Below are 19666 nucleotides of genomic sequence, written 5' to 3' on the forward strand. Positions count from 1 at the left end.
CTCTGTCAGCTCAGATATGGAAATCTGGTGATATCACACAGTGCTAGTGAAATATAATGAGAACATCTCTGTTCCCGGAATGCTCGTTCTATCTGAGCATGAGTGCTGCATTGCTCAGAATACTAGGCCAGTTGGGAATGCCTTGATGAAAATGCTGTTTGAGTATCTTTCTTGGAGAAGACCAGTTCATCACTGAAAAGTGTTTTTAGGAACATGTTTGATAGACTCCCCAGGTAGGTTGTGCTAAATTGTTCCTCCTTTGGGACTTGCAGTCAGTAGTGCTTTGGGGTACTTCTAAGGCCAGAACCAAAAGATTACCTCTTGCATGAGGACTATTCACCCCACACTGATTATTTTCCTTATAAATATATTCTTCACACCAACACTTAGAATAAGCCCTCACCAGGCAGGGTTATTCTTCATTGTAGTAGACGGAGCAACCTCATTAAGGGACTAAAACAACACCTACCCTACATCACTTAAGATTGATGGAGAGAAGGTGGATGCAGTACTTGAAAGATTCTGGAAGTCTAGAGATGCTGACAACCAGAGAAGATAACCCAAGAGCCTGAAAAGCTATAATCTATACCAGTGTTTAATTGCATGATATTGCAATCTGCTGGGCAGAAAATTCTTCAGAAAATATGAGTATTCCAAGCAACAAAAATGGTCAAGAAAAAACAGAGGACATTTTCTTGACAGTAAATCGGACAGTCAGACCAGACAGAGGAAGATGACCAGGTGCCATGTAATAAATGCTCATGCCAATCTCAGCCATTAAAGGTGGACCATTACCAATTATTTTAAAAGCATATAATAAAAATGTGTTTAACCTAATTTTAAAAATCTAATTTTTAAATCAATGTAGGCAAGCAAAAAAAAAAGAAAACAAAAGCCAATTCCTTCAGTACATCATAAGGGGCAGGAAGATATAATGCATCTCAAAGGTGAAATAAATGACAGCAATCACAGTGCTGCTGCATTCTGTTCAAGTCACATGTATTCAGAGCTGCATAACTAAAAGGTGTCATGTCACACTGCAACAGCCAACACTGAAACATCCCAGAAACTGCTTAGATATCTAGACAGTCAGCTAGGAAGCTGCAGGTGAGAGAGATCCCCAAAGCATGTCCTGTCCTGTCAGGTGTGTGAGGATTTCAGAGCTTCATTTACCCACACACACACCCTCTCAAGAGTGTCTTTTGGGAGTCTTTAGTGTATTCCAGCTGGTCTCTATGGCTGTGGATATCCCATACACCTCTATCACAGCTGTCAATCCCTAATGGAGGTGGTGGACCTAGCATGCTATATAAAGGCACCTATGTGAACAATGAATATAAAGCCTCACAGCAAGTTGCAGGTCCCAGAAAGGCTGATCCTTGTTGGGATCACCAGGAAGGAGTCCCTTTAAAGACCTGCCTCTCCATCAGTCATTAAAGGAAGAAGGAAGCATGTACAGAAAGTATTTCCATTTCTGAAATGGGTGGAAGGGCTCCGAGACTAGAGGAATCAGTTGAGTTACCATCCTGAGGTGCCTACAGAGAAGCTGCATGTTCACAGAAAGTCAGACTGATGACTATTCCTGGAAAAATAGAGCTGCAGGTGGCAGCTCTGCATTCACAGAAAATCAAACTGGTGAATATTTCATCATAGGCAGAAACTCTGCTTTTGAGGTAGGCATGGAGAATGTTAGCAGTGTGTTAATAACTGTAAGAAGCATTTTATGTTGGCATTGAAAAGAAGAGCTCTGAATGACATTCTTGTTGAGACACGATCTAATTTGTCATTCCTCTTGCACCATTAACCCAGACTTCTCCCACTGACTGCCCTGTCTGTAGCAGAAACATCTGCCTGCCAAGCAGCTGCCCAGTCCCATGTGTCTTCCTTGCACCCTCTATAGTTGGTAGTGTCAGCTGCCAGCAATCTGGCTGATCCTTATGGAAAATATCTGCCCAAAGCAGAATATCAAAAAAATGTTGCCCTACCACCCCAAAAGTTTTTGTGGTCCAGAAGTATCATTCACACCCAGCTGATTAGGAAGGGCTCCCTAGTTCCTGTATTTTGGCTGTGGAAGAAAAGGTGCCTGCAGCCTAAATGCTTAAAATGCTCAAATTTCTATTATTATTGTCAGTTAACTGACCAATGTTTGAAAATTCAATTATCTGTTTCTCTGAAAAAACCTAGATGATCAATGTTTATTGTGTCAAAGACCAGGTTGTTTGAAAGGTACAGTGGAACGTTTTGAACACCATCTTCAAAATCTAATTATATGGAGAGAGACAGCAAGTCACCCTTCAAGATGGAATTCTTAATGAGCAGTTTAACTGCTACCAGGCAGACAAGAAAATTCAAAAGCCAAACTTTGCTGAAAGACAGGCATTCAGTGACAGGATAGAAAGGATTCAGAAATACAATCCCCCAGGTAGTCCCTGGCAGACATATTCTATTAAAAATAAAAGAAAAAAAAGAAAAAAAAGAAAGAGTGATACAAGAAACAAACAGGTAAACAAGAATCCTTTGTACCCTCTGAGGGGCCATATCAGAAAGAGAATTATTCTCTTCTCACTGCAGACTTTGCTTGTGATATTTTTTCTTTCTCTGATCCTCAAAAAGTTTGACAAACCAAAATAATGGCTGTACTTTAAGGAAATGAGAAGCTACATCCTAGCTGTATATATGTACTAATGTGTGCAGGTATACACAAATGCACCCATATGTATTTATACAATTCATGCCCTCAGTTTTGTTACATTCACCAGGCTACTGAAGTTTTCAGGGTGAGGTTAGTGGCTCTCTGGAGCTGTATGTGGAGAGTCAGTCAGTATTTAGCTTAGGAGAATGGACCATTCAAAGGTTTGACTGTACCACTGGGAATCAAATATGTATATATACATATATATATATATGTATAAATATGTATATATACATATATATATATATGTATACTCTTCAAAACCTTTTCTGCTCAGATTGCATCTTCTTCCAGAATATATTTTAGACTTGAGGGCAAAAATGGCAATGGCAGGAGCATAACAAAACCTTTCTGGGTTTAGAACCTGTATCTATTTGTTTACCTTATTTCCTCATCTCTACACAAATACCTAAAACTAGTAAGTTGAGTAGACAGGATTTTTTTAAATTGGAATTCATATGAGCAAAAAACTCTGTGGACCCTCATTACTCTTTCCTAAGGTAAACAACGCTTGAGTTCATATGGAACTTGGTTGCACAAAACCAAAATTTATTTTGCAGATCTAGGACTTGAGTCTGCAAAAAAATTGCAGCTTTGCTCAGATAAATAAATGGAACTGCTCATGAGTTCAAAGATAAATAGGTCCACATGGTTGCAGGACTAAAGTTTCGCTTTAATCCTTAATAGTGATAGCCCAAACCTTTCTTCCATGCTTGTTTTATCTGGACTTTGCCACTCTAAAAGGGGGAGAAGATATCAGAAGCTCTCTAGGAGGACTTTTCTCTCTAAATATCTAGGACTGCTGTAGCTGTTTTGTAAAAGAAAATCTAATAATTTCTGATAAGCACAAGGTCTTATTTGGAAATTATTTATGTTAACTGCTTTAAAATTCTTCCCATTCATACAATAGATTTCAGTGATAATGCTGCCTCCATTTAAAGGTGATTGACAGTGGATAAGACCCACATTTTGGTTACTTATAATTTCACTAATACTAACCATTCATTTCAGCCTTCCCCAGTCCTTCTGTTGTCTTTATTTCAGTTTAAAATTGCTTAACTTTTCCACAGAACAAAATACTTCACATTTGTAACATTTTCTAGCCATCATACTGAGAATCATCAGAGCCTTCCTGCTGGGGTGAAGGCACTTTATAATACAGAGAAAGGAAAACTGGCCCTTACATCATGGACTGGCATTTTTCCTTTCATGCAAAAATTCATCCAAATGTTCATATTCTGGGTCACCCCTCCTAAGAAATAAAAAGTGTTTGCGGTGTTACTAAGTCAGTAAACTTCATCAGCACCTTCTGCACTTTCCACCTTAACAGCACATCTTCTCTGTCATGCATTTTTCCAGAGGCCACAGGACTTTTACTTCACAAGGACTCCAAGAGATACAGGCAAGGAAATCTAATAAAAACTGTCCATTAGGAAGTTTTAGAGTCAAGTCAAGACTCTCCTATTTGCCCCCAGTAACGACAATAAATACTCCTATACTATTTTTCCAAAGGATTCCCAATGGGCAACAAGACTAATTCATGTTGTATAATAGTCTTTTGTTTCTAGGAAACCTGTCATGTATTTTAGGAGATGGAAGATGTATTGAATGAAAAGGAAAAACAGGTTAAGGGAGTAAAACAGTGTCCTAGATAACTCCATTCTACCCAGATGCCTATTACAGATGCCAAGTAAATAATTTATCATAAAAATGTTTGGTTGATAACTGTCTTCCTTAGATTTTAAGGCTCATTTTCTAAACACTGGAGATCTGGCTGTGGAAGTACTGTACGCTCACTTTTACAACTGAAATTAATCATAACTAAGTTTGTGGAATACAAAATATATTTTTAATGATAAATGCCCTGGAGAAGGAAAAAAAAAAGCCACCAGGCTACAAAAACCCTGTCATTTCTGAAGAACTACATGAAATATTAGTTTCATCATTTCAATAACAGCAAGAACAGATAAGCATGGATTTTTTAAATTTCAAGGGGAACAATTCAGGAGACACTCAGAACATTAAAATTCTGTTTTAAGTCATTACTCTTTAGATGTCAGAAAATTAGTTCAAGGTCTCGTAACTATTTGTTGTAGGGACTGATAGGAATGAGTATAGGGGAATAAATACATTTCTGAAAATATGAGTCGATAATCTGAGGCCCATTGAAATCTCTGTGTTGTAAACAGGCCCAATAGTGAAAAAACCTCACTCACCCAATATTTGTTGAGGAGCTGGAGCCCAGTGTTTTTGTGGCAAACTCACTGACCTCTACTACTTCACTTCAAGAGAACTCAGTTATCTGAAGCAATAAGTTATTTTTTCCCCTCTGTGGAACAGTCATCAGAAAGCAATATATTGCACTCTTTATAAAAAAAAAGGAGTCAATACACCACAGCAACATAAAAGTATCACTGTAAACTGAGAAGTTCAATTGGTCAAGAATATAAAAATGTAATTTCTTTTATTGGAAAAAAAAAATCTTTTTTTCCACAGGAAATTTTTGGATTTTTTCCTCCTCTGTTTCAGTCAGAAGGGAAGAAAGCAAATCTATTTCTTCTAGGTTTACCTGAATCTAAATATTTCAGTTGTCAAACTGAAATTAGCTACTATTTGGGTTTTTTTAATATACTACCCATTTATCTATGGAATAAAGTCCCCAAGTCTGGCAGAATTATTTTCCTCCTGATGCAGGGGGGGTGGGGAAGGGGGTTGAAGTGGGAAGGAGGAATCAGAATGCTTATAGATAACTGAATGCTTAAATACAGGTCTTTCTGAGGAAGTTATTTTGAGAAAGATTTATTTGTTATAGAGATGTATCATTTAGTCTGTTGGAATTTTATAATTGGGTTTTAAACTCAAAGGACAAATATGTCTTTGCTGGTGATTTATTTACCAAGTATTAATAGAAAAGCCTATTAGGTTATTAGTTTATTCATTTCTATATAATGTGACAGAGAGCAGACTATAATTTATCTCTTCCTGAAGTCATAGGAAATATTGCTTTCTCCTGCAGGCATACTGTCAACACAAAAAATACTTGTCATACAACAAAAATAGAGTGTTTGGCAAGCACAAGACAGATCTGGTTTTGTTGGTATTTTAATTACATATTTTACAAAACATCCACCTTCACCAGCTTGGACCTTTCAAGTCCATCTTATTTATAACTCCCTTGACGGAAATTACTCAGAGACCTACCTGACAGCACGAGCAGCCCACTCCTCAGCTGTTAAACACCCGTGTGCTTCACAGCTGAGCAGCAGGGCTAGCAAGAAACCTGAGGAGTCTGACAGAATGTTTCTCTAACACTTTCTATCCTCAGACCCTGTTGATCCAATTCTATTTTATTACAGCAGCAAAAGAGCAGCGTAAATGTGATACTTTTTCCTCTTACACAGGAATACTTTGATTTACTGCAGGACTACTGGAGAAATATAAAAAAAGCATAGCATAAGAAAATTTTATATTAATTTCAATTAGTGGCACAGCAAAACTCTGCAGAGGGCTGTGTCCATCTAGAAGATGAGTTTTCCATTCTGGATAATGTTTTAGTCCTTTTTTAAATGCAATTTTTAAAATAATAAAAGGAGAGAGAAGAAAAGCATGTATTTTCACAGGTACCGACACTCAAGCTGCCCAGTTTCCTAGATTTAGATGTTGCATAATTCTATATCTTAGAGGCTATCTGTGCTGAAAGAAAAGGAAGTTCCAGGTTCTGCACTGGAAACATGATCCTTTAGGGCACATATTGGCCACATTTAGTTTTATGATAGGTTGTGACATGAGCTCATAGCACCTCCTGGAGACAGCAGGGATTGTGGATATAGTTATGGTCATTGCTCTAGGTACCTAAAGCAGTGTGCATTCCTTCTCTATGCCCCTCATCAGTTCTTTCCACCCAGAATTTCCTGGAATCATGTGACCTGACTACTCAGATCCCTTAACTGAGACACTTCTCCAGACTTCCTTCCTGCAGTGGCTACACATTTTCACAAAGCTTTGAGAATTTACTTACCTTTCAGGCTTCAACCTATTTGCAAAATTTGGCTGAGATATTCAAAGAGAGCTGTTAGTGGGTGGGAAAGCTGGAAGAAAGTGAAAGGTATTGGTTACACTCCCAGACATGAAAAGTGTACTTGAAAGAAAAAAGGCAAAGCAAACAAAAAATTCCAACTAAGTTCCACACATACTACATTTCATAAAAGCTGCAATGTGTACACTAGAGAGGTAAAACATGCTTTGCCATATATTATCAGATAATGTGCAGAAACAAACAAATGCATTATTCATTACAAACTGCAATGATTAATGTGTTTCAAATTCATATTGCTTTTTCTTATAGCTGTAAAGAGATTGTTTTGTTTAAATGCATGAAGTGTAGCTTCACAAAGATTATTAAATAATTTTAACCACATCTTCAACATAAGAAGAGTCAAAATTTCCCCTCAGAACAATTCCATGCTGAACCCATGTTGACCTGAACCAATAGAGAACACTATTTGGATGCTCCTGAAAGATATAGGGGGTGATAAAATTCCTACGCTTATTTTCAGGCACAGGCATGGAAAACTTTATTTAAACTACTGGTCATTATGATTTTGTTTCACCTATAACACATAATTGTATTACAATATATGCTATTATTATAGGGTATTGCAGACAAAGTAATGATGTACAGATGGACCAGGGCATAGACACTGAGGCTCTCAGATAATATCAGGGCACTGTGATAAGAAACACCTCAGTGTAAAAGCATAGATCTTCTAGTGTCCTTTTGACCTTATTAAAGGTACTTCAACAAATCAGTGTCACAATAAATAAATATTCTTTTTGAAACACCTATATGTGTCCCCGAAAGATACACCAGGACTTTTGCAAGTGGTCATTGTCAGCTTCTGGTTTTACAGGCTATAAGATGTTCCTCTGTCTGCCACAGCAAGTATTTCTTTTTTTTTTTTTTTTTAAGGCAATTTAAATTTTTTTATTTAAGCAATATTTATCTCTTTTTCCTTGATCCTGGGTACCAAAAATGCACCCTCTGCCTAAGAATAACTTCTGTCTTTTCTTTTTAAAATGTTTTTGTGTGTGCTATGGCAGACACATCTCCCAGAACTTATATGTATATTCCCTGTTACCTTTCCCTACAAGACCTTAGCTCCTCTGCATTTACCCTCTCAAAAATATCTAAAGAAAAGAAAATCTTTTTCCTCATCTCTATCCCCCTCAGCAGCAATGCAACTAATACAGGACAAAAAAAGTCTTTTCCAGGTTCCAAAGATGGATAAAACCAGACTCAACTGATAGTTACCTGCTTTCGGAGCTTTCACTGATCAAAGCTAAGATTTTGCTTGAAGAAAGTTTCCTTCAGAAAATGTACTAAGTCCTGGCTGATTCCAAATTATAGTGTTAAATAAATAAAAATTTAAATCAGGCTGCTATCTAACCTGTACTAAATATTGTTTCCTACATGAAGAGTATTATAAGAGTGAAGGTGGACCCGTATTCTGGTCTCAGAACTGTTTTTCAATTACCAGTTATTGAAATTACTCAATGTTTTATGATCTCCTACTACTTGCATGAACTTTGCTAAAATAAGACTGTGTCATGGGTTTGAGACAGGACCTTGCCAGGAGGATGCACGAAAAGGGCAAACAGGCTTCAAGCTTAAAGTTGCAAAAAGTGTTTAATTACCTAACAGAATTGGAGGATAAATGCAAGGCAAAAATACACTTTTCATACATTATTTTGTTCACTCCCCCCTCCCTCTTACGAACCTATAGTATTCACCCCCTTTCCTCCTCTACAAGCCACAAGCCAGGTGGGGGGGGGGCAGGGTGTGGGGTTTCTTTTCAGTCCACAGAGCAGATTCTCAAATTTACTCATCACCACAATTCTTCTACTACAAATACTCTTTATCTCTACTTGTTTCTCTCTCTCTTCAGACAGTTTTCTGCTCTCACCCCCACCCTCTTAAGAAGCAGTCTCTGCACTCACCCCCCCCCATTCCCCTCTTTGCAAACTAGCAACACAGACAGGGGCAGGTTGAGGGGTCCTCTGGTCAGTCCAATCAGGAAAAGAGGTTCTCTACTTAGCCAGGGGTCCTTCCCACGAGAGACAGTCCTCTAGGAACTTCTTTGGCGTGGGTCCAATCTCATGAGCAACATCCCGCCCGAATTTTTGCTGCAACATGAGTCTTTTGTCCATAAGGTGCTGTGCAGACTCTCCCGAGCTGAGGCCAGGCTGCTTCCATGCCAGGAGCAAGGCCTATCTCTCTCAGTCAAGGCCTTTTGCAGTTTTAACTCTTAGATGAGACTCCCACTGGTTCACAGTCTTTTCCAGGCATCCACCTCCTCCTCTGGAGAGAGCTGTGGGTGTATTTCTGCATCCTTATGGACTCCATGGGCTGCAGGAGGAATTTCTGACTCCCCCATAGCTTCCACCACGGCTAGCAGAAAGTTTCAGCTCTGGTGCCGGAAGCACTGGAGCACCTCTTTCTCCCCCCTTCTTCACTGACCTTGGCACTCTCCATGCTGTTCTCCCTCACATATTTTCACCTCCACCTCCTCCTCCTCCAACTACAAAGTGAAAGAAGTGCGCGCCTGCTTTGTTTTGACTTTTTCTTAAATATGTTTTCACAGAGGCGTAACCAGCACCTCCAATTGGCCCAAACTTGGCTGGCAGCATGTCCATCACCTTCAGAGCATCAGAGATTGGCTCTGCTGGACTTGATGAAAAAACTTCCAGAACTTGCACTCAGGACACACAGGAGCCATCTTTGTGCCGCTCCCCACCCCTCAGACACCTCCCTAGGCCTACTAGAACAGCTTCTGAGGGGTCCAAATTTCTCCTAGATGTTAAAAACACTTCGCTGATGTTTTGGGCCAATCAAAACCACCACAGACTGCTTGAGTGTTGTCTGGTGAAACTTCCTCGAGAAGCATATATAAGATTACTGCCATAAACTATTTCTCAGGCTGCATCTTAAATCCAGACAAAAACTAAAGCCACAAGAAGAGCTCCTGGTATAGATTTATTGTTTAAATGAACCTTCATCAGACTTTGCAAGTTAGCTGAAATCCAAACACTTCCTGGCACCTTCCTCAGTTTTATAGAAATCTGCCAAAAGCTTAGAAAATTGGGTGACTTTCCACTGACAGATTGCTTTGTGTCACATCAGATGCTGAAATCCGAAAATGCTTACACATAGCCAGGATTCCCAGCCTCATTCTCTTCAGACAAGGACTCCACATTTCCACTTTTCTTTTAAAACTGAAGCATCAGCAATGTTCAAAATCTCAGCTTCCATGAAGTGGACTTAAACTGTGACCTTCATTTGAGATATCAGTGCCCCAGTCAGGGTATCAGCCTTGTATTTACATTTGCAGCCTCCCCCCAGTTCCCACAGCAGACTCACCCTTGAAAAGCACTGTTTCCCAGAAAGCTCTCAGGCACAGCCCCATGGACACTCACTTCTAGAAACAGATAGGAAAAATAGAGTTACTAATCCCGCATAGTTTCTCACACCTTGGCTATGCCTTTCCCACCTCCTTCTTCCCTGTGCTCTTCAGCTGGTGGTGACACTTTGCATTTCAGCTTCTTCTATAGCCCCAAAAATACAGGGTTTTTTCATCTTCACAATGACAAGTTTAACAGAAAACGACTGCAAATCGTGATTTCTCACCCGGAACAATGGTCCTCACTATTTGAGATCCCTCTGGTGTAGCTGTTGGTCTCATAGTTGAATTCTGCCACAGCTCCTCACTCTGAGCTAAATGAATCTTCTTCAAAAGGTTTTTCAAAGCACTGGAAGTTTATTTGTAGGACTAGGAACATAAGTGCCTTTTCAAGCACACGACCACCTGCAACCACCCTTACTTTGTGTCACTAAGAACCACTAGGCTGACCCCCAGGACCCCCAGGACCTTAAGATGCATCATAAAATCATAGAATCATAGAATTTTTTTGGTTGGAAAAGACCCTTCAGAACTTTGAGACTTTTCACTGCCAGCACTGCCAAGTCCACCATGAAATTAGGTTCCCAAAAACCCCATCTACCTTCAGCAACGGTGATTTCACCACTTCCCTGAGCAGCCCATTCCAGTGCTCAACAACCCTTTCAGTGAACACTTTTTTCCTTATATCCAACCTAAACCTCCCCTGGTGCAACTCGAGGCAATGTCCTCTCATCCTCCCACTTGTTACCTGGTGTGGCAGGACCTTCCCCCACCTTCTCTCTCTTTGTGCTCAGTTGCAAAAGACAAATGACTTAACAGCCTGGCAGGGGTTATCTCTTGGTGCCCGAAAGTCTAAAACCTCCAACCATGGGTCATATGTTGGAATGAAGAGAGAATGTGGGAAAATAAGCACTTTCTGACCACACAAGGCACACTTTTACACTATAAAAACTCACTGAAATATCCCAGAGGCAGAAGTTTCTTACACACATTCTGAAGATGCATGGAGAGCTTCTCCCCAGAGTCTGCATGCAGCTCTGTGGTAACTTCTTGCAAGACTGAGGGCGGATTCTGATGTATCCAAGCACCAAAACTGGATTTTAGTAAGATCATTGGTTTCCTAAAATTGTATTCTTCTTTGTAGCAATAATAATAATAATAAAAATAAGTACCTTTCTATAAATTGCAATTTTAGCTACTTTATACTTTTTGCAAGCATTTGTTCCATAATTGCAGTTTTTAGCTATGTCATAGTTTATGCAATTATGTCTTTTACTGTGTATATATGTAAATCTGTTCTAAGTCTCTATGTTTGTTATTTTCTGCGTCTAGTAAATGGTATTTTACATCATATTAGACTAATCGGCCAAATATCAAAGAACCCTGTGAACAAGACCAAGCCTTGGGTTGCTAGCTACCCTTAAAGAAATTACTGCCTGTTGCTAGAAGCCTGGCAAACAGCAGAAACTTGAGACTCCTGTCTCCCCAGTAAGACACCTGGGAGAAGAGACCAACCCCCACCTGCTACAGCATCCTCTCGAGTAATTGTAGAGACTAATATAGTCCCCCTGAGCCTCCTTTTCTCCAGGCTAAACCACCCCAGCACCCAGATCCTCAAGCCTGTAGCATCACCAGGTTATGAACTCTATTTTGGCAGAGTCCTAACAATTATCTAAAGATTTAGATAGTGAAACACGATTTTCTTTTGTTACTTTTCACTGTTTTAGAAGTTGATTTCTTGTGGCTCTGCAAAAAAAACTTTGGCATGAAATTATGCAAAATAATAATTTATGTGCCTAGAGCTGGTTTCATCCCAAAATTTAAAGTATAAAAACTGGATTAATGTAACTTCAACATTTCTGCCAGGAATGTAATGGAAGGAACAGGTTCAAATTTGAAAGAGTAGCTAATGAGACATTGATTAAAAGCCTCATCCATAATGCTGGAAAAACTCAACATTCTAAAGCTCAAGAAGCTAATCTAACATGAATCATCTGGCTTAACAAACCACATTACTTTACAAAGAGAAAAGAAAACCACCAAAATGGTGGGTAACCAGGGAGTTCATCCACTACACATAGAAAAACACATTATATCATATCAAAATTACAATTTTACAGTCCTGTCTTGGGGATGCAATTGCTAAGGCCAGTTGGCTGCTTTCCTTTCACACAAAATGGCTCCTGTACTCTTGAGTAGCAAACCTAAGCTGTCCTGCCCTGCCTGGTTCACTGTGCTCCTCTCAGCTGAACTAGGAACTCCTATTAGGCATCACCTGCCACTAAATGCTCTGGTTAATCTCTTCAGCATTGCTCATTTTAGTTTTTAGCAAAATTACATGAAACATTGAACACTACCACAGTATCCTCACTTAACCTGCATGCCATTAACATGTCTTTCTATTTCTTGGCTGACAATGAGCCCTTAAGTAGCTTTCCTTGCTTCAAACAGTTTAATTAAACATACCACCAAAGAGTTCTTCATTTTTCAAACTGCTCTTTCTGTATTGCAGAGATGGATGATGTACAACCACTTCTTTCTGTCAGGAACAGATTCAGGAATGTGCCTAGCTTCATTTTATTTGTTACTTCTCCCTGGCAGAAAACGCATCTCTCATTTGGTAACTCTGTTCTACCCTGGGCTACAGAAGAGCTGGTTTGCTTTAACTGAAAGCCTTAGTTACCAATCTCTCACACCAAATATGTGCACAAACAGATATAAAAGTGTTCAGCAAGTTGTCTGCATATCACTTTGATGAGCACTTTAGTCTGGTGCAATTTCCCCACCTGAGGATATAATTATTCAGTGGCTGGTAGGTCAGCAAGTCCTTTAATCAGCACATGTCATTTCAGAAGATGTACCAGCTGGTGCAATTTTCACAACGCATGCAATATAAAAATGAATAAATGAGATTATGGCAAAGAAAACTACAGCAGATATTAAATGACTTAAAAAAAACCAAACAAACAACAAAAAAAACCACACAATAAAAAAACCCAAAGGGTCATGGACCTTTCTTCCAGCACTCAACACTTTAAAAAATGAGTGCCAGAGTAGAGTTTTTACATTAGGGAATTGCATTTGTGACAGGAGCAGATCTGAAAGCAAGTAAAGCACAGGAATGACAACTCTGAAGAAGGAATTTTTTTCAAAAGGATCCTTCACCTGGGTGATGGCTGCATGCTCAGCTCACTGTCCTGCCAGCAGAGCAGAAGGAGTTTACATCCACATGCAGATCAAGGCAGAGCTCTAGGCTTGCACACCCCCGGACAGCCCAGCTCCAGAGGGATGCTAGGAGCTTTGGCAGCACACGCTGCCTTCTCTTCCTCTGGGGAAGGGTGGCAGCTGTCAGACAATTCCTGCTGATTTGGAAATTAATGATTCACCTGCCAAGACAATAACTCAGCTGTGCTCTCCTCTGCCAATGCTCTCCAGAGGAGCACAAAAGGGCCAGTGGCTTTGTCAGCATTATAGAAAGGGAAGTTTATTGCATAACTAAAGAATTTCTTTCACCGTCTTTGAAAATGCAAGTAATCTGTTTATAAATTAATGTGATGAATTAGGGGTTACTGTAGCAAGAACAGAGTTACTGTATAGGAGTATACATAATCTTAGATGAAGATTTGCACTTTCGAGGTTCTTTCACTTTTTTTGAACACTGGCTTTGTTGTTTTCTCAGATCTCACTACTGCAGAAAGCAATTTGCTTTTATTTTTCAAAAGCTAATGTTGAATCAATGAGCAGCTCCTGTTAGCAGTGTCTCTTACTCGATATTATGCTGAATAGACCTTGAGCAACAGATACTAGAGCTTTCACATGAAAACAAATTAAGTAACAAGAATGTTCAAAATCAGGTTATTCCGCTATTTATCATTAACTTGCAGTTTGATCTGGGGAATAGTAGAACATTTTTAAAAGGAGCTCAGAGAATTAGAGGGGATTTTTTCTTTGATTTAAGATAGAGGGCATTCAAGGAATGCATGGAGGCAGCAAAATATATGATGTATGAACAAATCAATAATATAGAATAAAATCTAAGAAAGGAAAGAAGGGATATCCCATGGAAGAGATGGCATGACAAAAGACAGGGTGCCTGGAGACACCACACCACAGCCACAGTACCACCAGGAGACACAGAAGTAGGACAAAGTATGTTCATGGGACTGCAGGCTTCAGCCTGCCATCAGGAGACAGGAAGACCTATTGCACTAAATATATTTCAATCACAAAGAGTAGTATTCCTTGCAAACACAGGGCATGGACTCTTTTTAAAAAAGATTAAAAATCTAGTGTCATAACTGAGTTGCTGCATGAAGAAGCAAAATCTCCTTTAGAATATTAGTTGCTGTTCATATAAAATAGAAACTTAAAAAAGAGCCTCCTACCCAGTGTCAGGTTACAAAATAATCCAAAATAGCAAGGACAGATGTGGAAGGGCCATCAAAAAAAAAAAATAAACAGGGTGAGGTATTAGCAGGGTAAAGACTGTGGTCAAAATTTTTTTGTTCTAGGTGATCACAGTAATTTATCTTTCTGGAAAGGCTTGGTTTTCAGAGATGAGACCACACCTATGTCCATCAACTTAAAGAAAACTCAACCTTCATTTATGCCAGACCTCACACTCCAGTTTTCAATAACTCAGACCATAAGTATTAGACACTGAAGTGAACAAACAAACCAGGAAATGGAAACAATCTGTGCTATGAGACCCTTGTAAGGAAATGTGCTCCATTACATGTAAGATTCATGAACTATAATACCATCCAAAACTCATAGTTTCTCTAATTCTTTTTCATAGATTTAAATAGGTCTCAAATATACAGATTTGCTAATTATTTTATCATAATTATAATATAATTATTTTATCATTTTATCCCATTCTGTCCAGCTCCCTGCAAAAATACAACAGATTTTCTCACAGGATAACAACTTACTTGTTCTTTGTTATTTTTGTTTCATTGTTACAGTTTGGATTGCCTCAATGAAAATACCGAAAGTGGCCAAACAATTCCAAAATGCTTCAGAGATAACCTTTGTGTTCTTGGAAAGTGCTAAGGCAAGTAGATTTTTATTTATTCTAAAAACCTTCAATTCTATAGATACATTGAAAGAAGTTCATAAGGATTCTGTTACTAAGTGTATCTCATACTCAGTAGAAGGAAATATACTGAAGCTTGCTATATAAAGTAGCATTTTAACTGGCTGATTAACTTTTGATACTAAAAAAATAGTAAAATCCCATGGAACCTGACCCAAAATAATACAAGTGTGGTGTACAAAACCTGACATCTCAAGGTCCTCAGGTGACAAATTTTTGACTGTCAGTTCAGAGACAGGCCTGGCTAGCAAGACATTTTTGTATGAGAACTGCACAGTTCCCAAAATTATCAGAATTTCCCCTGTACAGACTAAGGCAAGAGGGATACGAGGCAGTTGAGTAATTAACAACCCACATTTATTGGCAGAAGCTATTTGCAATATGCAGCAGGTACTTAAGGTCCCATGTTCTGCTGCTGTGCTCTGGTCAATGCAGTCAGTGGAAGTCTCTGCCCACACAGCTCATGAGGTTCAGAGCTCTCTGTCATCTTCACTGACTGTCCTGATTTCAGCTCCAGTGACTGTCCTTGGAGCAGAGATGCTTGGCTCACCTGCAGGCACCTCCACAGAGCACCTCAGTGCACACCTTCCATTTGGGAGCTGAATCCCACCTCAAGTCTCCCTCCTACAGCTACATTATTTTGCTCCCAATCTGTGACATTTTGCAGGTGGACAAAGATGAAACTCTCACAAATAGGGTACTTACTCTCTGCTACCCATATCTAATCTTTATGTGTTCCCTAAGTTTTCTTCTCCAGAGTCATCAGGCTGGTACTCTCCTTGAGAAACACACTGACTTCCTAAAAAGTCATGACCCTTCTCTACACTGCCTGATACTGCAAAGTGCTGCACTATGTGGCAGAGTAGGCAATGCTGTCTGCCTCATAGCAAGGTGTCTTTCAAATTATGGATGCCTTAAAGTGGGATTTCTCCTCTTCTAAATGAGAAAACCTAGCAGGAGAGTTTAAAAAACATTTAGTATCCAGCCTCATCACCATCTGGTCAGATTTGATTATTATACAATTGAGCAATCTCCTGCTAGCTGCACCACGGGGGAATTTCTTAAAAGGCTGCCGTTTACCATTTATAACTGTGGCAGGGAATAAGTGGAATATATGACTAACATTTTGTGCCAAAAGAAGGGCCTTGCTTTGGTTTAGAGACACTGATTATTTCACATGTAAACCAACAGATTTGTGTAGATAAAATAATTTACATGAAGAAAAACAGCAGGTCTGCAAAGTGCCATTAAGGCTCCCAAACAAAGCAGAACATTTACACCTGCACTATAAATTGATCACAAGAGCTCCCAATGCCAATGTGTGTGAAAAATGGTTCCCTTTAAGAGAACAGATGCTTCATTGTTAATAGGAGTTTCACACATAAAAAACTGAAAGTTGTGGAATACTGCTGTTCAGCCCCGTATATTCACAATGAATATTAGAAACTCTTAATTAAGCTCCTTCCCATCACCATCAAAACTGAGTTATTGTAGGAAGCAGAAGTTGCAAGAACACAGAAATAGGACAATGTTTGATCACTAAAGTAAGAATATTGTCAGTAACCATTTGGGGAGAAAACATCTCCCAAAATAGGTTGTTTTTTTTACACATGGATAAATAAGAAAAAGAACAACTGTGAATGCCATGTATCTGGAAAGAAACAGACATTGGCTACATTACAGACCAAAAATGAGAAGCAAACCACAATTTGCTTGTCACAAACACAGAAAATCTGAGTGAACTGTGATGCCACTATCACAGCATAATAATAATAAGATATTATCTGCCCTAGAAAATAATTTATACCTTTATATTAAATGAAGAATGGTTCACTTGGGATTGGTTGTATTGCTCTGATAGTTTTAATAGATTCTGAGCTCTGCATTTTCAAGTGTAAATATTTTTAATTTTTTTTTTTTCACTTGGAATCATACATATCAGTAATAGCTATTCCTTTCCTGCTCTGGGAGAATAACCTGGGCTAAAGACACCAACTAAGTAACCTTCTTGCTCCCTCTCACTTCTACAAACTTTGTAGCGAGAAATGTTATTGTCATTTTTGGTTCTGGTTGCACAGAACTTGCTTTTACCTAAAAAGCTGATCATTTAACTGCTTCTCAAATAGCCAAAGCAGTGCTAATCAGATAAAATCCTAATGGTTCATAGCAAATCAAAGCCACCTATATGACAAGTTCATACACAATATTACATTGAATTATTCTTACTTTCACAGAACCATGATAAGCCCCAGGACCTGCAAACTGTATAGTAGAAACTGAACTACTTATTTGCTCTAAAATTCCATTGCTGAAATGTCAAAAGCATCTAAACACAGAAAAACACAGAAATCTTAGTCAGAAACCTAGAAATGTTGCCAAGTATTTCAGAATCTTTTTTAATTTTGTTGTCATTTCTACCAGTTATATATTTCATTGTAATGAAATTACCCAAATCTTCACACGGTCAGGCACACATCCAGGCCAGTTGTCATATATGAATGATATTAGTAAATTTTGGGGGCATAAACTTATGTCATGGGAGTTAATTCTGGGACACTAACAGCTGCAGAGCACCTGGACACAACAGTCCTCCCTACAGTCCATTTGCAAATGTAGGAGAAATTATGCAATTAGGAATGGTCACAACAACATTCACATTTCTCCAGATTAATATCAATTCATGGGTAGTGTGGTGGGGTGTTTTGGTTCTTTTCTCATCTCATACCAGTGGTCTACATGCCAGTCTTGAAAAGAGTGAATTCTGTAATTGCTATTAATGTAATTATCTGATTCTGTTACAGTTTCAGGGCTATGGATATTGGAAGAAATAAGCAATACTAAGCACTGTCTCATTTCTTCCTGCCTTTTGTAATGTGAAAGAAAAAACCCTCAAATGCCAAAATACTTGGAATACTTAACATTGCATCAATTCCTAAACCCATCCAAGTCTTACTTGTTTTTCTCTTTCCTCTGGAGATGGCAGCAATGGCCTTTCATGCAAGAACAAGAACAAGACTGTTCTGTAGCACTCAAGTCTAGGAATACCTGTTTCAGTCTCCTATCTCCCATAATATCCAGTATCAGAGGTCAAAAATATGTGACACATAATGACACCACTGAGGTGTCCCCACAGCTTTCATGCTCTGTGACTGAGGGAATCACAAGTATCTCTTTGTGTTTAATAGCATCTGGAAATTTTTGTTTTGTGTCTGTTGGTCTCTGCCTTTTAACCTGCCTGAATTTTCCTCATCAACATCTATCAAAAAGGGATTAAGGAAAGAGTTCTTTGAAAAAGCCCTTCATTTTGTTCTTACACAGCTGCTTGCTGAGTTCATTTGCTGCCTCTTTGGCAACTGTTTTATGAAGAAAGAGTGAACAGCTTTTCCTTAGTTTTTGATGCAACTTGGTTATAACACAGAGCCAACAGGTTGTTCTGTTGTGCTGCAAAGGCTGGCCCTGAGGTCCTCTCAGTGTCAAAATGAATGGGAATCTGAATTTCAGTCCCAGACAAAAATAAAGGAGATAAAACCTGAATAGGAAAGGAAAAGAAAGATTATGCATATCAGAAAAACTGGAACCTGAGTGGGCATGAAAGGCTGTTCAGCTCTTCATCTTATAATATTTGTACAACCTTTATAAAAGATATACCAGAGAACAGACTTAAACTGTTCTCCCTGTTTGGAAAAAGCCCTGCAAATACTGAAGGTTGATAAAATTCTCAGGTTACCAGTAAAAAAAAAAATTCACAGCAATCAATATCTCATCCTACGACAACTGTGGAAGAAAAGTAAACATCAAAGCTTCTTTTGCATCTTATCATGTGAATTTTCTCAGATAACATTCTCATCTGAAACCAGTTTGAAATAGTTTTTACACCAGCTCCTCAGCCTGCACAAGATTTAGGATTTGAAAAATTACATGGTAGTAGCATATTCTGACTAAAGCATTTCTGTATACATTAAATGATTTCTCAGTGCATACTTTCAGAAAATGACAGAATACCTGAGCTGTAGGCTAATCTTTCACTATTTTCTCTTCATTTTAAACAGATCTTCATACTAAAGATCTGCAAAAATCTCAACCAATGAGACATTACCTGAGTAACGTGAAACCATGCAAAAAATACCTTCAAGTATTTATATGGTGCTTGTTGGTGATAAGCATGTGATTATTCTTTTAATTTCTTAAATATTCCAAGCTCCTGTCAAGTTGCATAAACTGGAAAATAACAGAGAAATCATTGTAAGAATTTCTCTTACTGTGCTTTGTAATTTTTAGTGCATGAATTCTCAAAGCTTTTTATCTCCTTGGATGTACCTAAATACTCACAAGATACCATAAACACTAATTTTGAAAAAAGTTCAGTCACCTGGCATACAGGTTAAATATAAACAGTCATCTACATTTTAACCTAAATTC

General features: G+C 38.6%; 1 long non-coding RNA gene across 1 annotated transcript; it reads right to left on the reverse strand.

Moving 5' to 3' along the window:
• Nucleotides 1-3702: 3702 nt before the first annotated feature.
• On the reverse strand, nucleotides 3703-10705 carry LOC146440948 (uncharacterized). The gene is made up of 3 exons (XR_014850380.1): nucleotides 10110-10705; nucleotides 6711-6780; nucleotides 3703-3944 (listed from the first exon to the last, which is right to left on the reverse strand). It is a non-coding gene; the product is annotated as an uncharacterized LOC146440948 (long non-coding RNA).
• Nucleotides 10706-19666: the final 8961 nt, after the last annotated feature.

This window comes from Lichenostomus cassidix, chromosome 2 (genome assembly GCF_008360975.1).
Source record: "Lichenostomus cassidix isolate B80296 chromosome 2, HeHo_3.0, whole genome shotgun sequence".
NCBI classification, from domain to species: Eukaryota; Metazoa; Chordata; class Aves; order Passeriformes; family Meliphagidae; genus Lichenostomus; species Lichenostomus cassidix.